Source organism: Pseudophryne corroboree, chromosome 3, assembly GCF_028390025.1.
Source record: "Pseudophryne corroboree isolate aPseCor3 chromosome 3, aPseCor3.hap2, whole genome shotgun sequence".
NCBI classification, from domain to species: Eukaryota; Metazoa; Chordata; class Amphibia; order Anura; family Myobatrachidae; genus Pseudophryne; species Pseudophryne corroboree.
In genome coordinates, this window is record NC_086446.1 from 479,389,836 (window position 1) to 479,415,828 (window position 25,993).

Below are 25,993 nucleotides of genomic sequence, written 5' to 3' on the forward strand. Positions count from 1 at the left end.
AAACTGATTTGGAAGCTAGTTAGGAAGCCAACAAAATTCTGCTGTAACAATCGTTCCAAAGCCGTTTAGTGATTCAAGAGAGACTTTAGATATTGATTGACTTCTACAAAACCAAGCATACAGTAACCAAATTCTACAAATGAAATGACAATGATAAACAAAAGAGCTGGCATAGAATGGAGAGGGAGTGCATGTGAGACAAGAGGCGTTCCAAAGTCTCCCTGCTCATAACATCATGTGACTGTGGTTTCTATTCTAATCAATTAGCACTGAGAAACTATAAGTCATTAATTGCAGCTTCAATAAAAACACTAAGGAAAAAACAGGTCTTACAAGAAACCACAGTTTTATCTTTACTTAAATATATATATATATATATATATATATATATATATATATATATGTATATGAAAAAATAAATAGCATCTCTCCTCGCACAATGCATTTTATAAACTTTCTTTAAAAATGATCCATGAGCCAGCAATTCGTAGACAGACAACGGAACCGTTTATCTCAATACATTTTGCCAGGGCAGAATATATCATATTAAAATATGTGACAGATGGCGCTTCAAAGAGTCTAATGAAGAAAACGCCTCTTTCTGTCTGTGAATCATCACCTCCTTGTAGTGCTTACTGCCAAATACACTGTAATTAATAAAAGTGACACAGCAATGCTTAAAGTCCCTGGGCAAGAGACAGGCAGCCAATCAACATTCTGCGTAATGTTGTGTTGAAGTGATTATTTTGTGTGACAGGAAGTTAGACCTTGTTAATAACGCCAGCCATGTAGAACATAGAACAGTTCTGCTCTATGTGCACATCTTATCACAGAATGTCAGTATTACAGGTGAATATTGTTTATAGGAGGTTGCTTATATATAACAAAGAGTGGCTCCCGATGCTATGTGAAACTGTGAGGAAGGAGACAGACCCAGCGATACACCAGTAGTGTGATAAGATAGAGGATACCTGACACACTTTGCAAAGGAGTGGGAGACAGATTTAGTGCACATTCTATTAGTTAGAAAAAAAAAAAAGCACTGATTTGGACACTGAGGACTTATCTAATAACCTGCTAGCTGCGCACACTGCGGAAATTTTGCTGAGCCTGCCTATATTTTCAAAGTGGCAATCATTTAAAAGGGAAAACCAACCTTGTTTTGTCTTTTAAAAGATTGTCGCTTTAAAAATACAGGCAGACTCACCAGAATTTCTGCAGAGCGTGCAGCTTGCAGATTATTACATAAGCCCCCACAGCTTTATTAAAAGTTATGATATTCAAATGGTTCCTCTGTTTAGAATGCACAGAGACATCTGTATATTAAGAGATCAGTGTGGTTTTACAGTAAGTAGGCACTGACAAGGAATTGCTTCTACGTCATCGCTGATTTATACAATGATTACTTTTTAATATTAGATATAATAAAAGGGACAGCTACTCTATTACATTAATGCTAGTAGCGAAGGGTCCAATGTACTCGACTGAACTCTAGTCTATTGCATTGCTATGAAGGACACTTCATCCCTATTCCAGACAAATGAGTTTTCTCATTCAGTGAAAAACTCTGCCTGGGGACAGCTGATAAAATCAATGTGTATGTGACCCTTACAAGAAAAAAGTGATGTGCTGTCACACTTCGAACTGAGTCATTCTCTTATTCCTGTGTACCATACCAGATTAATGGAGGTGTTTATTGCTTACTGCGACTCCCATAATAAATTCAGATTACATTTGGGAAACCCTATCTAACAATTATGCATATATCTATTTATCTATATTTATCGCCCTAGGGGGTCTATGTACTAAGCCTTGGGAGAGAAATAAAGTGAACATACTGTATTTAAAGTACCAATCATCCAGCTCCTGTCATTTGTAACATGGCAGTAAGGAGTGGATTGGCTGGTTCTTTATCTCTCTCTATACAGTGATTGAAGTGGAAGTAGTGAGTGGATGGTATGTGATAAGTGTTATAGGTAAAGCGGTAGGAGAAGTGGAGCTATGACATATGCTATGTGCAGGTCCACTTCAACCACTGTATATATAGGTATATGAAAAGAAATTTACCAAAAGATTGAAATAAAATGTATACTAGACATTGCAGGTAGTTGATAATCCAGATCACTTTCTATGCAGCACTGAACGATGTGTGTACCCGGCAATCTGGTTAGTGACCCGACCGGCATGCCAGCGAAGGATGACGGTGGATGGGGGAGGTGGGGGGTGTCAGGGGGATGCGGGGTCATGCACGGCCATCAGGTGATTACACTGATGGTGCATGGGAGCAAGCATCGTCAACGACATGCTGCATACACACTGAACAATATTATGAACAATGTATTCAAGCTGAAAAGTTACATTATATTACAGTGAACAGAAAGGGGGATATCCAATTAGCCACGTTTTTTTTTACCGGGGCTAATTGTCCCGCCGGGGGTTATCTAATTAGCCCCAATAAGCCGCGGCACGCGCCGGCTTATCTGGGATTTTGCTTCACCTGCCTCCAGCAGGCAAAGCAGAATCCCCGGAAACAGCCCCATTTTCATCCGAAAACGGGGCTGTTTCACCCGAAAACACACAGGTTTCACTGAACCTGTGTGTTTTCGGGAGAAAGGTTTTTTGGTTTTTTTACACGCGATTTAACAGGATAGCCTGTAAAAAAAATTATTGGTGTAACACTGGAAAAAAGTCCAATAAACGGCCATTTTTCGGACCCGATGTTTTAACGGGGATAATTAGATATCCCCCAAAATGAGGGTGAGGGATCAGATTAAATGCTATCACTATAGATGGATATGTGGAGATGAACAAAATGTTCAGTATTGTCACACAAAATAATCATCTCATTCTTCATTCGGGTGCAAACATTTTTGAATGTTTCTCCACCTTATTGCATGGTGTACCCCATATTTGTTTCCATTCACAGACAAATCGGGTGACCCGCTAGCAAGATATTGTCTGTCGATCGGACAATAAACCGCCCAGTGTGTGCCCAGCTTAAGAGTCACTGATACCCCTTTTCCACTACTAAGCACGGGTCACAGCCGGGAGCCTAACACGGGTGCTACCCGGCTGCGGCCCGTGCTCAGCCCCCTTTCCCACTGCGCTCACCAACCTGGCATATTGCCGGGTTGGTGACGCTGCTAGTGATGCGGCAGTGGCGGCGCTGGGAGATCACATGATCTCCCAGCGCCGCCCTTCCATACAGTGTAAACGGGAGTCGTGTCGCATCGACACGGCTTCCGTTTACACTGCAACCTTACCCGGATCATTCCCGTGTCCTACCCAGGTAGCTACCCGGGTAGGATTCACGGGTCACTTGATCCGGGTTTTTGCGGGAGGACCCTTTTCCACTAGCGCCCCCGTGCATTTAACTGCTTTTTTGATCTAGTGGAAAAGGGGTATAATGCAGCTGGAGCATTAGATGACTGCATGGGTGTGGCTTTCAAAGTCTCCACAAACTTTGCTTTCTTGTGAATCTGCTAAAACCAGGAGGACACTGAACTTGGCAGTTGCAAAGTTCGTAGAGAAGTTAAAATGATGGGGCTCAGAGGCAGGTGAGTGCTTTAGAGGAAATGGTAATTATAGCCCCTTTAGGTTAGGGCTGAGTAGTAGGGTCACATGCAAAGAGTCCCCTGGCTTTGTAAACTATGCAATATTCTTTTGTGTTCTGTAAACACAAATACAGGTTGAGTATCCCTTATCCAAAATTCAAAAAACCACATTTTTTAGTTTTGCTTGCAGGATACTGTGGACGATTGTGTTGAATACAGAACTGAAGTCGAAAAATAGGACCCTCACATAAGAGCCCAGTCAGTCTAGGTGCTGTAGGATGTACTGCAGCCCCAAGTTAACTGCGTTCTCGACACTTCTGTTCACTCGGTATGCGAACTGCAAGGGGTCTAGGTGGGTGTTAGTCGCTTCTCTCAGGTGGTTCAGCACCAGCCATTCAAACACTTTCATTGCCACAGATGTTAGTGCGATCAGCCTGTGGTCGTTTAGGTCTTTGCAGCTGCGCTCTTTGGAACCGGGACAATTGCTGAACATTTAAAGCAGGAGGGAACCTTGCACGTCTCCAGTGAGGTGTTGAAGATCTTGGAGAAGATGGGGGTGAGCTGACCTGCACAGTTCTTTAGGGCAGATGGCGATACTCCGTCCGGGTCTGTGGCTTTCCTAGGTTTGACCCTTCTAAACATTCCTTCTACCTCTTTCTGATCTACCCGCAGTGCCTGGGAGTGGAGACCAGGATAGGGGAGGAGGTGGTCAGCTTCACCCGGGATAGAGGTAGGACTGGGGCAGGGGGCCTCCTTTTCAAACCTGCAGTAAAAGTTGCTCAGCTCATCCGACAGTTGCTGGTGCATGACAGTGGGTTTTCGGGTTTTCTTGTAGCTGGTTATGGCTTGCATACCTCTCCAAACTGATGCGGGGTCGTTGGCCAAAAGGTTGTTAGTCAGCTTGTTGGAGAATCGGTTTTTAGCCAGCCTGATTTTGCGTGTCAGGGAGTTCCTGGCCTGTTTGTACAGGGCCCTGTCCCCGCTGCTGTATACCTCCTCCGTGGCCCTACGAAGCTTCCAGAGCTGGTAGTTGAACCAAGATTTGTTGTTATTGAAGGTGTGGACTGTTTTTGTTGGCACACACGTGTCCGCGCAGAAGCTGATGTACGATCACTATCACTACATCAGCCAGGTCGTCCAGGTCAGTAGCAGAAGTTTCAGCAGAAGAGATGCCAAATAACATCGGAGCTCTGGTCTGGCACAGGACAACTACATACATATTTTCACAATACATATTGTAGCAATTAAGCAGACAGAATAAATCGATCATATGTTGTATCCATGACAAAGTACAGTTGTGTGCATAACTAAAAGCACTGCTAGCAATACGGTATCCGGATGGCAGGTTGACAGTACTTAGGTCAACAGGCAATAGCTCAACATGGACAAGTTCGACATGGGGGGGGGGGGAAAGGTTGACACAGTAAAAAGTTCTACACAGGACAGGTCAACACAGGAAAAGGTCGACATGGCTATTTAAAAAAAAATGATTCTTAACTTTTTCATACTTAATCATCCACGTGAAACTACGACTGGAAATAGTAACCTATGGTGAGCGCAGTGAGGTGCCTTGCCCACAACATGGCGGGCAAGCATTTAAAAAATTTCACGTCAAGCTTTTTTTGTGTCGACCTCTTCCATGTCGACCTTTTCACTGTGTCGACTTTTTACTAAGTCCCTTTATCCAGGTCGACTCATTGATCCATAACCTAGCAATATATTCCAGAAATCATACCTTGCATAACAACCCCCCTTATGATTCAACATGACCCAAAGCATACAAAAAAACTATTATCTGGATTCAGTTGATTCTTGTGGACACAGGCAAGTATAGAACCTAGGCACCATGTTCCAGAGATAGGTACAAGGACATACCTTGTGTGTACAATGTGCAGGTCAGTACACGCTACTTTAAATCTAGGTCTAGCAGAAGCAATTTAGATAATCTCATGGGTGACTTATGCACAAACCTATGGAACGGTCCTGCAGGGACAGATGGCACCAACTGCTGAATGAAAGGGCCTCTGATGGAAAAAAGGCACTATATAATGAATAAAAGGGAAATGAACTGAGCCGCATTTTCCTAATCAGCCGAGGCCTGACTGGATACAAATCTCATGATCATCCACATGTCATCAGATTTACAGCACGTGGCACATCTGCAAGTAGGCATGACCTGCCTTGTACTTGAGACCCTAGAATACTCATTTATTACAAGAAGTGGAAATTTGTCCCCATAAGTGAGAAAACAACCACTACTTTTCCCTTATCCCTGGGACTAAAGAAAACCTCGTACCGAGCATTAGTGAATCAATGATTAAATATATCTTTAAAGGATTGTGCAGAGACTAATTATTTTATATACATTTCAGCTCAATTAATTGTCTTTACTTTGTGTTAGTGTATATTTTCTACCAATATAGTAATACTTCTCACTGTGATCTGAAACAGCTGTGGTCATATTATGACTAACTAACTGATCATGCCAAGAAAGTATGCTGCCAACAAGAGAGGTCAGACGAGACTATCAACTGCACTAGATTATATAAGAGACACCCAGGGAACCACAATCAGTGAAAAAGAGGAAAACAATAACTTGACATAATGTTTACTGCATAGACTTCAGCAAACATAACATTTTATTTTAAAAGGATGCTAAGCTCCAACATGTGCAAGAAAGTAAATGTAAAAATGCTGTCTTTATGCTTGGGTAACTGGATAAAGTAGTTCATTCTGCTTATCCCACTTTACCTATAAATGTTACGCTATAATCATATTCCCAATTGCACAAATACATTTGTAGATAATAATTAGCAGTGTAGAAAAGCAGTAAGCACCTTACAGCTAGCAAGCACAAGTTAGTGGTGACTATACAGTAGTTATAATAGTATTATGTCATATTCCCTAGCATTGCCATGTGAGATGGATTACACGCCAGACACATTTACATGATTACAAGACAATTGGGTGTATGATCATTATTAAGATATTATGTGCCTACAGCATGCACACAGTCTATCTGGGGTGGGAGTGGAGACACTAAATAGATCTGACTTGGAATCTCTCATTGCAGTTATTTAATATGCACAATGGCTAAGTGTGTATCTATAGGTAAGTGACCCATTGTGACATTATACTGATAGGAGCTCCATATACAGAAAGTCTTGACAGGCTGTGATTGTGAAATATGTAGCATATTATTGCTTCAAAACATCTATTTCATCCACATTTCACTTCCCTCACATGAATCCGATATCTACAGAACCACTGTGCTACGTTGGCTGGGCAACAGTCCTATTCATGTACCATGTAGAGATGAAGCCAGGGAGAGTGAGTCTTCAGTCATATATAACAACTTTATTATAAGGAGCCTGACCGCAGTGTTCAAATTACACCTCAAATTTGGGCAAAACAAACAAAGAACAAACAACAATAAATATATATTGTACAAAATGTGCACTACAGAGTTAAATCATTGAGCAGCGGCTCTGTGACAAATACTGTTACTGTTACTATGTCTACTGGATGGAGCCAGAGATGGAACCTTAGAGTAATGCTTGTAATTTGCAGCTAACGCCACCACCATCATTTCTATAGTGTAATGAAGTGGCTGCTGCTCAGTAACATCAGCAGGGAGAGAACAAATTGACATTTTAATACAAACTAAATTTACCACAATCACCAGATTCAAGACAGAGATAAAGACACTAAATATATAGTATGCAGACATGGGCATGAGTGGTGTCATTGGTTCAGCTTTGAAGAAGCTCACTGGAATCCCAGAAATCATTCCCATGGCAAAAGACAAAGATCACAAACCTACAGAAAGTGAGTTGAAGCACAATATTTTGCTATCTGAATAGAAGGTAAAAAGTTGCTACTCGCTCTCATTTCACACATGACAGTTCTAAAGAAAACAATTTCTATATAACTATTTTGTCACAGGTAGAGCCAGGGGCGCTTTAAGAGAGAGGACGAGGCCCGTGTGCTGCCTCCTCCTCTGTACGGGCCCCCTCCTCTCTGCAGGAGCGCTGTAGAGTCTGAGCACTAGAGGGCTCAGACTCTACTGCGCATGCACAGATCTCCGGAAAAATGGTGCAGCGGCCATTTTCCCAGAGATTTCTCTACTGCGCATCATGCGCAGAACCCACTGAAAATACCACTGCGCCATTTTCACTGGGTTTTAACAGCGCAGGTGAGGACGGCACGGGACTCCGAACGGGTGAGTATTAAAAAAATGGGTGCAGTGTGTGCGGTGTGGGCCCCCTCTGGACTCAGGAGCCCGTGTGCTCCGCAAACACTGCACCCATTATAGAAACGCCAGTGGGTAGAGTTATTATTTGTGAAAAGTGGAATAAATATATCTTTTGTCAATGGATGTTCGAAAAGGAGGAAAATGTAAAATCAACTAATAATATTTTATGTTTTTTTTTGTTTTTTTTTGCATGATTCTCTTAACCATGACAATAAAGAAAATAGCACTGCACAAAATATTTATCTAACACTGCGGCTGGAAACCCGGACCACATGTTGTCCTCTCTCAGGTATCCATGATCTCAATTCATCATCTGTCCCCCATCCAGAATCAGCACTCCTCCCCCACACCTCTATCACTGTTGACAACACCATCATCTTCCCTGTTCCCCAACTCTGCTACTTGGGCGTCACTCTTGACTCCTCCCTCTACTTCGCCCCCACGTTCAATCTCTGGCACAATCCTTTCAGTTCCAGCTACGCACCATCACTCGGATCACGCCGTTCCTCTCCCACAGTGCAACTAAACTTGCTAAATTTATCGTCCTCTCCCACCACTCCACATCTGCCACTCCCCTTCTACAAAATCTGCATTGGCTCCAATTCCCCTACAGAATCCTCTTCAAACTCCTCACATACAAGGCCCTCTCTAACTCTACTGCTCCCTTCATCTCCAACCTCATCTAACTACATACTCCCTCCCACCCACTCCGGTCAGCCACTGACCGTCGCCGATCCTCTGCACTGGTCACTGCATCCCATGCACGAATCCAAGATTTTACATGCACTGCTCCCCTTCACTGGAACAAGCTCCCACGCTCTATCAGACTCTCCCGACCTTGCAAATCTTCAAACAGGCACTGAAAAAATTCACCTGTGCATCAAAGCGTACACTTCCGCATAAACCTATTCTCGAGGCCACTCTCCCAACCCACTGCCGCATGCCTTGGCCATCTATGCCTTGCTTACTTCTTGCCATCAGGCCACCTTCTGCTTGCACCTCATGTCACCTTTGGATCTTTTAAAATGTGTCAGTGAGAAATGAATACACATGTGCACCTGCACAACATGAACTGTTGGGGGACCTTGAGGACAGAGTTTGGCAACCACTGGTTTAACGTTTTATTTTCCATAAAGTGGCACTAAAGATGACTTGTGCTTGACATTCCTACATTACTATGTATTGCTAAAGGTGTAGTACATGAAAAGCACATGTAAAAATATATTTCGAAGATGTGTCTAAAGCTGGTAATTATTTTCCACCCATGTTACAAGAGTATATAAAATAGGCCCATAGAATGAGAGGAGGGGTGTTTTGATTCTAGCTTGCATAATAGCACTTTTAGGTCTAGTGTTAGCTAATGATCTGCATTTTTTTTATATCGGCATCATTTGCTTAATTTATCTAAAGGTAATGTGGTGGAATATAGGGTCAACCAGTTGAACTAGTTGCTGAGGAAGTTAAAATTAAAGCCATGCAAATGATAAAGTTGTTGATGCAACAATTAAGTCCCCCTGTTCCCTAGAGAACGAGCTGTTCCTAAACAATGTTTTGAGTGGATTAAACAGAGTACACTCCACTCTAGTTCAAATCAAGCATGAATGGTCTCTACCACCATCTGTGTGTTGCCTGTACAACAAGGAGGATGGAAATTCTATTTATACTTTCCTGGAGCAGTTTACCCAACTCAACTGTAAGCCGTATACGTAATTACTGGAAAGGAAGGGCTTTAAATATAATAAGTTGTTGAGGGCACCCACAGAATAGTGGCTACATGGCAGATAGGACCCTGGAATCTATATAACGTGTAACTTCCTATAGTAATTAAAGGGGAAAGTTGTCTTATGACAGTTTCTTTTAGTAGGACAGTTATAGCCTTGTTCACTACAGGTATATTCAGTAAGAGTCGGTCCATTCCGACATGCAGTTGTCGGAATGGACCCGACAACCCTTATTCAAAAAAGCGGCCAAATCCGACTGTCGGATTTGGCCGCTCCCGCGTGTCTTGTCCTGCTGCTGTCAGCAGCAGGGGGAGCTGTCAGCGGCACTGGGGGAAGAGAGCTGTCAGCGGCGCCGGCCGCCAGGAGGAGGTGGTGCAGGGGGGAAAAGAGCAGTGGAGGAGACAGAGCGGACAGGGGAGGAAAGGAGGAGACGGGAGAGCAGCGGCGGCTTACGGCAGCGTCCCCCCGGCTCTAGCAAGCGGGACATCGTTTGCTGGAGTCGGGTGGACGCTGCCACTGAGTCCCTGCTCTCCCCGCTGCTCCCCCGTCTCCTGCTCTCAGCTCACTCATCTCAATCCGACTTTTTAAAAAGTCGGATTGAGATTATCGGAAACGGAGCTAAAACCTGTCGGGTTTGGCCCCGCTTCCGACAATGCACGCTGATCGGCGGCTGATCAACATGCATTCCGACAAGTCGGGTTTCCCGACTTGTCGGAATAAATGGGGCCGCAATGAATAGGTCGGAACCCCTTCCGACCTAAAACTGTCGGAAACTGACGTCTTTCCGACAAGACGGCAGCTTCTGACAGTTATTGAATATACCCCAATGATTTAAATAACTCAGGGAACCGATGCATGTATTTGGACTTCCATACAAAACCTGGTTTGCGAAATAAAGTTAATTCTTCTCATAGAAACTTTTACTGACCAATTAAATAAATACATTCAATATAAACTCTAGCATTATAGAAGGGCAATACAATATTCCATTTAGATCTAATGTGTTCTAAACACACAATACCTGAATGAAAAAAAGATTTGTTGCCTTGTTTTCAGAACCAATAATGGCGGCAAGAAAAGAGTCAAACACAAGTCGCTCATCTTTACTTTTATGTATACATTTGATGGTCAATTATGAGCTATCCTCCTAAAGAACATCTCCTTTTCAACAGTTGTCTAGCATGCCATGTGACTGTGGTTGCTATGATAGTCCAGACACATATCATGAATAGCAGACTGCAGTTAAGAATTTTTTTAACTGGATTGCTACTTTAAAAGAAATGAATATCTGAAGCACTCCTTTTTGGATAGAGCAACACTACTGCTGCTGTTGGATTATAACATGTACAGATGTGTCCTCATACATCTAGCTTCAATACGCTATGCAGCGTGAGATGCCTGGCGTGAGTGAGCCACCAGGTCCTGTGCAACTCTTCTAATGTCGGATGTCTTTCTTTGCCGAAAATGCGCCTTAATCGCAATGCAATGCGATGCGATATATGACACATGTTTATTTTAAGTGACGGAGTCTGTAAACGGAGTAGATCAGAACTTGTATTGAAAAAGAGTTATGGCTGCTACTTTGTAGCACTTCGTATACAGAATCAGACTCTAATTAATCATCACAGTTTCCTTGTGCGTCCTAGTCACACAAAGTCGCAACTAAGATAAAAATAAATTTTGTGTGTGTGTGGGGGGGGGGGGGGGGGGAGACCTGTCGCTAGAAGATTCTCACGCAACTTGGCGTGCCAAGAGGGGCTGTTTGGCGTAACAAAGATGAATGATGACATATATGTATAGTATTTGAAACAATGGTAAAGCAGCTATGGTAAAGTTCGATCTAAAAGACTGAGTTACAAACGCCAAGATGAATTGTATATATAAAAGTGTTATATTTAATGGTAAAACATGCATTTTATGATTATCTAAGCTCTGCATTATAAAGTTTAAGCCTCCCATTCGTAAGCCTTAACTGATGGGTTAAATCATAAACCATATCATAGTTTACTGGAAAGTCTCAAATAGGCTTTACATTTACAGAAAGAATTAGTAATATAATTAACCTATCCACTGTTGGAATACGCTGTGTACTGCCTGACTTCTTGCAAGAGACCAGCAGTCTCCACAGTAAACACTGGGATTGGCTTTTTAGAACAGCACCTTGCTTTCATAAACGTAGCCACTACTGTCATGTACACTACCTGCTGTCAGGCAAAAAAAGTACAGCAGCTCTATTTCAAGTAAAATTCAGAAAAAAACTTTAGAAAGAGTTTGCAGTTTAAAAAGGATTTGTTTTGTATTTTAATCTTTGTAATTTCGCACATAGAATGTGTGTGTACACACTAAGATTAATACAAGCAAAAAAATGCAACCACAGGTTTAGACATACTGTTATGTAGACTGCTAAAACCACTTTGAGAGAAACATTTTATGACTGATCTTTTTCAACACTGGTTCCATAAGCAGCCAATCAAGTCCACTTCTCCTTCACTGGAGCAGGGAATGAGCCATTTTAGATGTGTGAGAGTATTGTTATTGTCAGTGTTAATGGATGGAATGAGAGCCCCCGGGATACATCTCGTCTCTTCCATCCGGCTCTGGTGAGATCAGCCTTTCACCACAAAATACAGAACAGATGAGAATTTACTTGGAAAAAAGTGATGGACAAACAACCTTTTCCAAGTGTGAATATTAAAAAAAAAATAAAAAAAAAAATCTCCAGTAAGCACACATGTCATACACACACACACACACACACACACACACACACACAATTATACAGAGGAGAAAATTTACATATTTAGCAATACTTTACTGTGATTTACTGAAAGAACCCAATGAGGAAGCAACTAACTTGTAATGAATCACAGTTCACCACAATAGTTGCACCATCCTATTACTTAATGTTTTGCTTCTTTATTTCATTGCTGGATGTCATTATTTTATTTTGTTTTGTCATGATTATACAGAATTCTCGTTCATTAAATGACATAACCTTGTAATTAAGCCAATCTGACATCATTTTTTTTTCAGAATTACTCTTTTTCTCAAGTGCTACATTACAGCATTGTATACTATTTCAGTTTCCATTGTATGATCGCATACACTTTTATTTACACTTTTAAATGAGCGACAGTGTGAAATAACAATGCCATTGCACAAAACTATTCTTCTGGTTTAATTTGTCTTTGACCTTTTTTTACTTCCATTATAAGTTATATATTTTTTAATAGAAAAGTTATACATTTATGGGGATATATGGGGTACAAAATAAAAAAAAGGGAGGACAGCGGTGGACGGGAAGAAAGCAAACTGTAAAACATGAAGGTGAAACAGATAAGGCAGTAACATGGTGACATGATAGTCTAACTGCAATTAAGCTGTAACAACCATATGAAGTACAGGGAAATAAACATTCTCTAGATTTGTGATCTGGAGCTTTAGTATTGGAGGTGAAGGAGTTAGTAAAGATGCGGATGTTCGTAAACAGTAGGTGGTGGTGAATGGTAGGGAGAAGGGGACGAGCCTGACTACTCACAAAACATACTGTATTTTGGATTGGTGGGGTATAATGGAGTATTGATGGAGGTCTTGCGAGCGAGAGTAGCCTGGAGACTGAAAGTTCGGGAGCCCATTGAGTCTAAGTGAAAGAACCCTAGAAGGAAGTCTTGCCTAGTCACTTTTCACAAGAAATGACAGATAACCTGTGTGTTTAGGGTGCTATTGGTGAGAAAGGGTTACTGTCTGTCTGTCCTGGGTGCAGTCGTTCAGGGATCTGTGCTCAGAAATACTTATGCTAATGAGAACACCACATATATTTGCCTTATAGGATTCACCTATGATTGAAGGAGCCAGATTCTCATGGAAATAAATTCTTGAAAATCATGGAACACTCATACAATCTTTCCTTTCTAAAGATAAAGTCGTTGATGTGCCAGTGCGGGGACACAAGTGGAAAATAAGATTGGATTTTAATAAGAAAATGGTCAAACCACGGATCCAGTAAGATATCCACTGACAGGAGGAGCTAAGAGTATTGATGATCCATGAAGCATAAATTCAGATGCAAGTTCAGCTTTTGGGCAAAAGGTTGCGCTCTCCTTGTATTGTAGAAGCCGTGCAGCATGAGTGTAAAGAAAAGTGCACAATGCTCTGAAGGTTTCAGGAGGTATTTTGTAGTCATAGAGGGTCTGTTTTGACTTAGGGACATTATAAAATCTCAGCCTAGTATGGTGTACCCCAATATTACACAGGAGACCTGTATAAAAAAAATTCTCAAAGAAAGCACCCTGTCCCAGGGTGGTCATGTAAATGGAAGCTAAAATGGGTTTCAGTTTAATATTCACCACTGGAATAATAAAGTGACCAGACGGGTTGACACTCGGCTACTACTTTTTTCTAGTTTAAGTAGGTGAGACTATAGTGTTTGCAGAACACATATTCTTGCCACCCTAGCTAAGCACAAAAGATGAAACCTTTAAACAACCTCCAAGAGAAACCATAAAAAGATCCCCAGTAAGCAGACATTTCATCCATACACAGGGTGAGGGAATATAGACAAAACACAATAAGCAAAGGCTTTGGGTAATGCATCTTTAGCATAGCCAGGTGTCATTGCAAGCACAGTGTGAGAATTGAAAGCTAAAATAGCTGCAAAACACCTATGCCTATCCTGCACATGCTTAAAAGAGCACACCTGGGGCCCATGGAGGCATTGAGACACATTGGGGGAGAGTCAAATGTTTGAAAAGTCAGTTGGGTGTCTGTTTTTTCCTATCTAATAGACAGCAAAAAACAGACACCCAACCGACTTTTCAAACATTTGAATCTCCTCCATTGTGTCTGCAGGATACATCCATGTCCAGGGGAGGGATCCTGGGGTGCAGACCAGTAATGAGAGGTGCGACCCTGCGTGGACCTTTCAGTACTGCATACAAAGACATGGTTGTAGGTGCACAATTCAAACACTACCAATGGATTAATAATAATCACACGTCCATGTCCACACACAATGAGAGATCACTTCATTGTGAAAAGAATGTACTTTTTTAGGAATAATTATTATGGACATAAACAATGAGTGAATAATAAATCATTACAAAATAATTTCAGTGAAAAAAATGAGCGCATACAAATTTGGTATTTATTGAAGAAAAAAGACCAAACTAATAAACAGATACTTTAATTTCTTAATGGAATGTCGAAAAACAGGATACAGTCCAATAGATTTAAGTGTAAACAATGGCTTATGCTATATTATAGGGCACAGAGAAATTGATGATGTCAAATCACAGATTACAGCAGCTTCAATGTAGGGAAAGAGTTTGCTGAAGAAACCACACACAAAATGACACCATGATAAGATATCTTGGAAGGATTGTATCCATAAATGTTATGAGGATTTCTGTGATTTAAAACAAACATTTTCAAACAAAATACAACCGACTTATAAAATAAGTTCCAAGCAACATGGAAATAGGATAGGCATCTCTAATACCCTCAGAATTATTTTGCCATTACTGGCTTATTCACCATAGGACATCACAGACTTGTTTGGCTCAATCAAAATGAACAGGTGTTGTGGTGTTACACCAGGCATTCCCCACCTCGGTCCTCAGGGTACACTAACAGTGCAGGTTTTATCGACAGGCTTCAGCACAGATAGTTAAAAAATAACTGAGGTACCAACTAAGTCACCTGTGCTCTAGCCTGGATATCACTAAAACCTGGACTGTTGGCGTGCCTTGGGGACTGAGGTTGGGAATGCCTGCTCTAAGGTAAGCTTTATACCAGAATTGCAGCCCCCCAGCTCCTTCCTGCTTTGTTTCATACTGGCTTGTTAAAGACTGCAACGCCTGTTTAAGATTACTGCTGCTACATTATTACAGCTAAGTATGCAATTAATAGAAAGTCTGACTAGCTGCAAGCTGCATGACTGTACGGACAGACTTCAACAGAGAAGCTGAACATTCCGTAGGCCCACACATTAAGCACGGGGTAACAACAATTACATTGTCCTGTAGGCTCCCCCAGGCTGAGTTATTTCACAATGTCGGTCACTGTATTGTTACATGTACTCTGTACCTGACACAGACATACCAGAACATAGCTCATTTGTTTTATCTGTCTAAAATCCATACAGCAACTGAAAAGAACACACAAAGTTGCATGCAAGTATTGACTAACTATTAATGAATAGCCAGAGCAAATACTGTATATATTTGCAGAATACAATAGGATACTTCCAGTGGTGTCCCAGTGAAGTAAGAGGTTCTCTTCTCCAGGACACTGTACACTAGTAGCATAAGGGTAGGAAACTTTGTTTGTTCAACATTACAAGTCAAGCATATTTTCTGAGTGCCACCACCACTGCAAGACAAACATTTCCAAAAGTAATACATGGGCAAAATAAAATGAATGGCTTCCCTGTACTCCCTGTTTGGAAGACAGTTTGTTCATCTGCGTTTTAACCAATCGATTTAAAACAGCAATAGAAGTAAATACTAAATGAGGCAATTCTCTTATGCAGTTTGAAATCCATTGGTCAAAGTTGCTGATGGTCAGTGCTGATTAGTATATCTACTGCCTAAATGTCACATCTCTAGCAGTTCCGCATACCATTCTCTATGCCTTGTTACAGGTAAATATTATATTCAGATATATGGCTATAAGTCTGTTACTGAAACATGCTTATTCTAATCTCCCCAATTCTTGCAAACTCATTTGCCTTCAGCGATAATGTCACATTCTCTGTCATATGCAGTTGTTACTGAGATTTGTGTTTCGATCACAATGAAAATACGGGAAGAATCATTTTCTAGTAAGCAGTGTATCAAGCTACACAGGACCTCATTTAATTAGCAGACCAGATACAACCAGCAAAACACTTTTTGTTCTCAGATGGTCTCGCCCATGTACATTAGGGAACTGCACCTAGGTCAGGAGGGGAGACATATTTCCTGAAATATTGCTTAGTGTGGGCTCGCATATGGCCTATGTAACATAGTTGTGGGACTTCTATATTATTTACATGTGGTACTTTGCGAGTTTGAAGCTTTTTACATTGTGCTAAGTGCACTTAGAATGGTGCTATCGGAAAATGCAAGATAACTCCCCACCAATAGAAGGCAAGACCCAATTTCCTTGTCATGTTATTTTAGATGGTAAAGGCACACTGAGGGAAACTTTAACATAAATCTGCGGTAAGTGCCCTTATCGCGGGTGCCGCTAATGTGTTAACCCATTTATCGGAACCAGGAGTGGATCTAGGCACGAGTAAGCAGGGCGGGCGCCCGAGGGCGCGGCCGCAGTCACCCTGCAGGCGCCCACCCACACTCAGGCTGCAGCAAGCACCGTGGGCAGTGTGGGCGCCCGCTGCAGCTGGCTCCATTGACAGACAGACACTAGAGGTCATAACTGACCTCTAGTGCCTGTGCGGCGCTATGGGAGGGACGTCATGACGTCTCTCACATAGAGAGGAGCCGGTGGCGGCCAGAGACGGAGCAGCAGCGGTCGGCAAGTAGGAGCAGGGCTGGTGAGTATTCTTTTTGGGTTTTTTGGGGGTTTGTAAGCGGCACTACAAGGGGGCATCTCTACTGGGGGCACATCTAAGGGGACATAACTACAGGGGAACGTCTAATGCATCTCTACTGGGGGGAAATTTACAGGGGGACATCTACAGGGGGCATCTCTAATAAGGGCATAACTACAGGGGCATCTCTACTGGGGGCAAATCTACAGTGACCAAATCTATAGGGGCACAACTACAGGGGCCACGCCCCTAATTTTTTATGCACACTAATCCTGTTTTGCCTGTTGGGGGGAGGGGAGCAAACTTTTGCCCTGGGCGCCACAAGGTCTAGAGCCGACACTGATCGGAACCTGTGGGTTAATGCGCATTATCCGCAAATCTACCATATGAGAAAAAGGGACTGTAATTGAATACTGAGGCTACCACCCTTTTGCCTGCTTGCAAAACTAGCCTAAGTGTTATTGAAGCAGAACAGAGTATCCACATTTTCTAAGCAAAACAATATAGGAGTTTAAATGTACAGTTGTGTCCACATACATCTGGCCTCCTGGCACGTTAAATAGCCCTTCTAATCATGCCATGCCGTAGCGTGACTCAGTAGCGCATAGCGTCTTTTTGTGTGCCTTTTTCCATTAAAATGGGTCCTATTTGAAAAAATTATGCAAACAGGATCAGCTTATGGCCTTATGCTGATCAAAATTATATGCTGCATGTCTATATTCTGTGTGTGACCGTGGCTGTATCTTCGGCAGCATGGCATCGTTAGCAACATCCTGATTGAGCTGCTGTACAGATGACCGAGTATGTCGCTAGCGACACGCGGGAATGCACATTGTTAATGATCTAGTGGGTTACACACTGGATGGTAAAATGAATTTGTTAATATATTTGGATATCGCTTGAAGTGTCGTTTAGTGTCTTCCCAGCTTAAGTTGCAGCTTTGCATATATGTACGTAACTGTAGCTTTGTTATGGAACTAGTTACCAGCCCATCAAGATGACGGAACAACATAATAGTAATGTCAGCGCCAATGGCTGTGCGTGCCTGAATGGAGCAACACTTGAATTGCTAATTACAGCCGGCGTCAAAACACTTGAATTCCTCCGATAGATGTGAGAAGCAGTGTTAAACCGGGTACCCACTAGCCGATGTGTGTACCCAGCTATATTGGTTTCGGCAGGGACACGCTTGCCGATGCCGGCGTGAAGGTAGCAACGGCGGGGGTCATGCTGCAGCATGGCCATTGTTAACGAGCACCTCCCTCGGCTGGAATGTTGAGACGAGGGAGGAGGTCGTTAAGATGCGCAAGACCACACATCGTTAACGATATTGCGTGTACACGCTAAACGAGATAGTAAGAGATATAGCTCAGAATGGCCCTTCTGAGTGATATCTTTAACTTTCTCGTCTAGTGTGTATGGTGCTTTAGCCTTTTAATATATAGGATGCATTTTACACCTGCTTTCAGAGGTGCAATTGTGAATGCATCAGGCGCACAGTGTCAACATAACTGGACAGATAGAATACTGACCGACTGGCTGGCTGGCTGGCTGACTCTAGAACTTGGGCTGTGACATTTATTGGGTAAGGGGGAGTGAAAAAGCAAGAGCGATACATGATGTAACGGATACAGTTAGTAGCACTGAAGTTAAACTGATGACAAGTATAACAGCAGGAACAGAAACAGAGCCTGGTAGAAGATATGGAGTATTTAAATATGAAGCTTTAAGAATTCAGGGGGAGAAAATGGTTACCTGTCCCCTAAAATCCTGTAATCCCCAGATCAAGTTATAGACACCAGTAATAACATGGCTGTGAGTATGTTTTTTTAATCAGCACTGGGCCGACAAAAGAACTCACAACACACAATAAATACTCCAGATTCTTACAGATCACCAGACATTGGTTGTCTGTGTGTTAATTATTTACACATACAATGTACCTAACAGAAAATTCCCTTGTTGGCAATCTGTAACAGACGGTTAGCTATTGAGCGAGCAGTACACAGCTGATCTGTAGACACATCTGGGAACTAGGAGAGTTCTCAGTGGGCATTCCCACTGGCACAAGTCATGGTGTCACACTGCAGTGAGTCATGCTCCTGGGACACCAGATGAAAGACACAGGGAGATATGTCCAAGTGTGTTTCTTACATTCTACAAACAGCTGCATTACTATGCAGAAACCTGGTTATCCCAAGCGGGCATAATGTCACAGCTACCGAAAAGTTATCCTCGCATTGGCTCCTAATCTCATAATGAAACAGCAAGAACTTGAGGATTGTATGTTAAGAATATATTCAAAATATAGCCGATTAAGGAAGGGGCGGTAAAGTCACTACACCAAACATTTTACTAATGCCCAAAATCATTCAGAAATGGTAATTGTATAGTAATGTATATTTTAAGTAACACATTTACTGTAGTAAACAACCTTAGAGCGGATTTAGAATTAAGGCAAATCAGGTTCAATATGCACCTAAAAAAACATGTGTAGCGGGGTAAAGTGAAAATTCACAATATAATGTAAAAGTTGTTATGGAGGCTCAGACTAGTCTAAAGGGCCCCTTACACTAGAGCGATTATGCCCGATTTCAGCCCAATTCGGGCATTCGGGCCGATATATTGGATGAAATCGGGCATTTTGGCTGTGTATCCGATCCGATGCGCGGCTCCGTGTGCATCGGATCGGATCCTACAGATTGAATGTGCTGCACATTCAGTCATGTCCGACCCCGCAGGTGTGGCTGGGATCCTGCCCCCCGGGAGGCTGCCGGGGTGATCGCCAGCAATCGCCTGCGACATGTCACAGTAGTGTATGGGGCCATTAGGACTAAAATGAAATGTAATGGGCATGCAGTATTTTCCCTGCAAGCAAATAATAATAATAATAATAAACAAAAAAAATACATTTGCACATCTTGCTTGCAGTGCTACATGATTTGTTCAAAAAGTGCAATTTACAGAAACTCTAAAATCAGGAGCATTATTAGTAATCAGCCACTCATAGCATGCCTGTTAATGGGATCACTGATATTTATAAAATATGTTTTTAATTGGAAGTCAATAGCTAGTACATTTCTACCGGCTCCACCCAAAATGGTCTCCGACTCCACAGCCCTGGATTAAGAACAACTACTGCTGCCTTATTTCTTTCTCACGTTCAGTGACCAGTCAGTGTCATGAGACCACTGCTAAATCTATAAACACCAACTTTTCAGATCCTACTAGATCCCCACTACATGTAGCAAGAGATTATAGAATTTGACATCAAGTTAAGTAAAAAAACACAAAAAAAATATATTTTGCTCTCAGAATTTCTCATTCGTCCTTTGGCACTGTATGACTTCCCTTATTAACGTAAAAAAATCATATGTGAAGATAGCAACACTTGTGTAATGACCACTTACCCATGAACAGTCTATATTATCATGTTTTTTCCATTCTCAGAATTGGGAGAGTTAAATATTCTATCCATTTAGCAATAGGAAAGAGCTTTTTCTCTTCAGATTATCAGATGTGGTTTCAATCTGATGTCTGGAAACTGATCTTAGTGAAATTAAATTAGTTTTAATGCTAAAAGCACTGAGCTGGCACCCTCGCACATCAGGAGACACAGAAGACACGTTTAAGACGTCAACAATGTTTTTAGCACAAAGTTCAAAACCTCAAGAGGATCAAAGGGGATAGAGAAAATATACCATTGTTAAACACAGTAAAGCCCTAACGAACAGAATAGTACTACTATATAGTTTAGCTAAAATGTACAGATGTAAAGAATTCTATGCCATGCAGCCTAAAACTGCAAAGGACAAGTCCCGCTCACCCAGCACTTTAGGGGTTACAAGAAAATCCACTGTGACCAGTGGATTTTCTTGTGGTGCTGCTGCCCACACTAGCGGGAAATGTTGATTTAACTTTGGGTCTGGCTTTCTCCAGTCACACAGTTAAGCAGTACATTACCCTAGCTTGCGTTCAGAAAACAGGCAGAAGATACTCCTCTGGGAATCGGTATGTAATCCTGCCGCACAGGATCCCAGCGCTTGAAATACTGACCCCGGGATCCTAAAGTGAGATGGGGATTAAGGGTTGAGTAAGGGGTCCTCTACCCTCTCCCCACTCTTCTAACCCTCCCTACCCATAGCCTAACCTCACCTCTTGGTGCCTAACCCTAACGACCCCCCAAGGTACAGACTCATAATCCCCCATTCCCGCTGCCTGAACCTGACCCTAACCCACCCAGGGGTGCCTAACCCAAACCCTTCCTCCCCGCAGCCTAACCCTAACCTCCTCCACCCACAGCATAACAATAACCCCCCCCCCCCCCCACCGGACCCTTAAAACTAACCCCCCCTCCCCCGGACCTAAACCTAACCTTGCGCCCACACTTACGGTTTGGGATGCCAGTTTTTCGGGATTCAGGCGTCGGTCTCTTGGCCCATTCGGAGTTCTGATGTCAGGATTTTGGCATCGTATTTTGGCGGCCGTGATCCCGACAGCAGGGATCTTGACAGCATCCCCTCCTCTGTAATTGCTACTGTGTATCCCCTCCTCTGTAATTGCAACTGTGTATCCCCTCCTCTGTAATTGCAACTGTGTATAAACATAAGCATAATGGCAAGAGAGTATCTTTACCTGTATTCTTACTGGAAATACGGTATTCGTGCTCAGTTAATGGGCATATTGTCATACTGATTCATCATACAGCTTCTAGCAAGCTGATTTGCAAATGCAGCAAGACAACCACAAATCAAAGTGTTTTTTTTCAATTACTGTGAAGGAAGCAGTCCACTAAGGACCTCATTTAGTAAGAATTTCAATTTCTGCTGAAAAGAAATTACTGTGATCAAATACTGTAGTTGCCGCCCAGAAATTGATAAAAAAACGTCCATTGCAGAAATTGCGAATGCATCGCAACATGCAGCTGTTTGCAGAACCATACAAAATCACCGAAACATCGAAGATTTTTCCTATCTGTGCCAGGCAAGGTCATCCACGATTCTTGCGACACAAGAGGCTGGAAGTGGTCATCCCTGATGTCAGAGGCCCTCCTTAAAAACACCTGGGCACGCCTGTGTTTTTTCAGACACACATAGAAAACAGTAGGTTTCCGCCCCGGAACGATGGCATCCTGTCAAACAGCATCTGCATTGCTATCACGATGTGTACGCATTTTCTGTCGCTATTATTGCTTGCGTGTGCGCAATGCGTTCGATAATCAGCTAGATTGCAGTTCACAAATTTTGCAATCCTTACTGAATAAGGTCCTAAGTACACTAAGTATTACGGCATTCCAGTTCAGCTAAGTTATTGTGATGCCTTCCAGGTGACAATGTGGGATGGCAGAAAAAATAATTGAATAATTTTTTTGTCACCAAAGGTCTGGTGAGAAAGAGGCATGTCTGCATTAATGCAAGGACATGGGGGTACATTTACTAAAAATCGATTTTGATGTTGAGTCGATATTGTGTGACAGGTATTTACTAAAGTCAAAATCGACTGAAATAGAAGTTTACACTTAAACAGAACTACAATTGAGCCTTCAATACTTTAACATAGAGTTCAATTCCTAACCCATATTTACTTGTAGTCTATTTGAAAATTGACCCCAAATCACCTTTTTCAATAGAACCAGAAATAGTTGTATTTTTTTTTCATGCAGAATTGTGTGAAACCTTAATATGATGGAAAAAAATATAGGAGAGAAGCATGTGGGACAATTTGGCTACATACACAATGACATTGAAAGGCACGAAAATTATAAAAAAAAAAAAAAAAACTGGATATGCAAATTAGCCCAGGAATGGTGTTTGTGGGTAATACAGTGCATGTGACCTATTTTGGCCAACAGAAATGCTTTTGTCTATTTTTGGTTGATTTTGGTCGATATTTGATCGATGTTATAATTTTTTGATGAATAGAACACTTTTAGAAACTCAAAATACAACATAAATTTTTAAAAGGAACTCAAAATCGACTTTTAGTAAATGAGCTATGTGGAATAGAAGCACTGTAATTTGTGGGAATGTTAGTACTATTCTGGTCGACTTTAAATAGAACCAAACTTGACTTTTAGTATATATACCCCATGGGGTCCTATGAACATATCCACTAAAAGTCTCTGGTCTGTACAATAAAGTCAGCAAAGACTATTTGATGTCTGGGAGAATCTGCATTACTATGGTATCATAGGTTAGGGGTCTGTTTATTAAAGCCACCAGAGTGAAGGGTCTGTGTTATAAAACTACCAAAGATCTGGGGTACCCAAAATAAAGTTGCAACCTGCAGAGACTTTAGGGAACTATACGGAAAAACTACCATACAATGCAATCTGCTCTGTACTGCAAAAAGCTAATTCATAAAGCAAAAAGGAATTAAACTAAAATGTACGTAAGATTGTGTCCTGTCATAATTGCTCTGCTCACCTTCCAAGCACAGAAATGGATCAAGAGGGACGGAGGAGGAGTACTTATGACTTTGCAATTGTACAAATAATTATAGATGACACCACAAATTGAGTATATTGTTCAAGAGAAATGGCAATTTCATAAAGACGTCACATGCTGACAACAAAAAAAACAGTTAATGTACTTAGCCTACTCTAATTCGAAACACAAACCAAAATTGAGACACTGCTGCCAACACCTCTGCCATCTGCAGCGCCTTAAGGCCCATCTAAATGATGTATTTTTAATTAAAACAACTCTGATTTAATTGTTATTAAAAGCAGTAGCTTCATTTTTGAGAATGTCCAGCACTTGCCAATTTTTTACTATGAAAACAATGTAACAAAAGGAGGGTTTGATTCCCACGGAAAATGGACTGTGGTCAGCTTACTTTTTACTCCTTTTGGGTTCCCCAGTTACACCATGTTCAAGGAGTGTTGTATATGTTCAACTAAAGGTTAAGACAGCTGGTAGCCTCAACCCCATAAACATTTGAGAGGCGCCAGTCAATGTACTAGGTCATGGGTCGCAGTGCGGCCATCATCTAGGGTTATTATGATGGTCAGTGTTAGGATGGAGATAATCCCATTTACAGCTGCTCCACCTCCTCTCCTCCCACAACCAGGCCCCCCTACCCTCTGCACCTAGATCCAGCCACGTCAGTGTGTAGCTAGTTACTATGAGTTGAGCCCTCCTGTCGAACCAGCCCTGCACCCTTCTTCCCCTCCCACTTCATATCCTCATTTGCGCTCGCCCTTCTGTCGGTATGCCGGTGGTCAGGAATCCGGCACCGGTATGCTGGCCGCCGGGAGCCCGGCCGCCAGCATACCATACTACACCCCAGCAAAGCATGAGGCTCTGTGATGTCATGAGTTGCTAGTGAGTTTATAGAGGCATTATGTGAATACTAATGTGAAGCTGCACTTTAAATGAGCAGAATATCAACAAACATATTGCGGCCTTACAACAAGGGGACTGAAATTTAGGTCCTCCCTAGGCCCATGCAATGCCGTTTCCGACTGGAGCTGTTTCCAAAATGGAGGCAGACACTTGTTTAAACAAAATATTCACATAGTAGTGACACAATTTTTTGCTCATACATTTTATTGTCAAGTTAAAAGTCCCCTCTTATATTTTGATAGTAAAATTAAATTGTGCAATTTTGACCCAAGTGCATATTGTGCTCCCTAGCCCTATTTCTTGTACCTTATAGATAAGTCGCATGTGAGGTACAGTGTCGAAAACTTTGACAAAGTCTAAAAAGATTACATCCACCTCCTTACCCTGATCAAGGTTCGCACTTACTGTTTCATAAAAGCCAAGTAAGTTGGTTTGACATGATCTGTCCTTCACAAATCCATGTTGATTCCTTTTAATGACCTTATTGACTTCAAGGAACTTCTAAATACTATCCCTTAGAATACCTTCCAATACTTTCCCCACTATAGATTTAAGACTAACTGGTCTGTAATTACCCGGTTCAGCTTTACTTCACTTTTTGAATATTGGCAATACTTCCACTATTCGCCAGTCTTTGGGAACCATACCTGATATAACTGAATCTAAAGATCAAAAATAGCGGTCTTGCAAGGTCAGAGTGAAGCTCCATTAGAACTCTTGGGTGAATTCCATCGGGACTCGGTGACTTATTAATCTTTAAATTTGTTAATCGGTCACAGACTTCCTCATCACTTAAATAAGCACTTATAAGTGGGACATTATCATTATTGAGATTGTGTGAATTATTCCCTGAATTTGGTCCTCTCTTGTTAATACCGTTGAAAAAAACTCATTTCGTTTGTACGCTATGTCCTTATCATTTTTGACTGAGACTCCCAACTTGTCTTTTAAAGGGCCTATACTCTCCTTTTTTAATCTCTTGCTGTTGATGTATTTAAATAATTTTTGGGGATTCGCTTTGCTTTCCTTTGCTACTAGTTTTTCAGTTTCTAATTTAGCCGCTCTTATTTCTTTTTGCATATTTTGTTACAGTCCTTATAGTGTTGAAATGACTCCGCATTCCCGTCAGATTTGTATTTTTTGAATGCTCGCCTTCTCTTGCACATAAGTTCCTTTATCTTTTTGTTAAGCCACATTGGTTTGGGATTTTTATTCCTTTTTTTGCTGCTTGTGGGAATAAATTTGAGAGTATTTTTAACTAGCAGTGATTTTAATACATCCCATTTCTCCGTAGTATTTTTTCCTTGAAACAAAATTTCCCATTCAATATCCCTTAAAGCTTCCCTCATCATGTCAAAGTTGGCTTTTTGAAAAGTAAAATAGACAACTCAGCAGAAATAACTTCTGTTAAAAAAACAAATGTTCTGCACACACTATGCAACATTGCAGTGACCTCTAAGGAAATAGGGAATGCGAGTAGCTGCTTATTCTGCACATGCAGGATATGACTGCATACTTCCCAACTGTCCCAATTCTGGCGGGACAGTTCAGTTTTTCAGGGACTGTCACACTGTCCCACACGCAGG

The 25,993-nt window shown here is 41.7% G+C and overlaps 1 protein-coding gene across 3 annotated transcripts in view; it reads right to left on the reverse strand.

The window, feature by feature from the left end:
- Window positions 1-25,993, reverse strand: part of PRKCA (protein kinase C alpha) — a 656,418-nt gene that overhangs the window by 474,800 nt on the left and 155,625 nt on the right. The window lies entirely within an intron of this gene.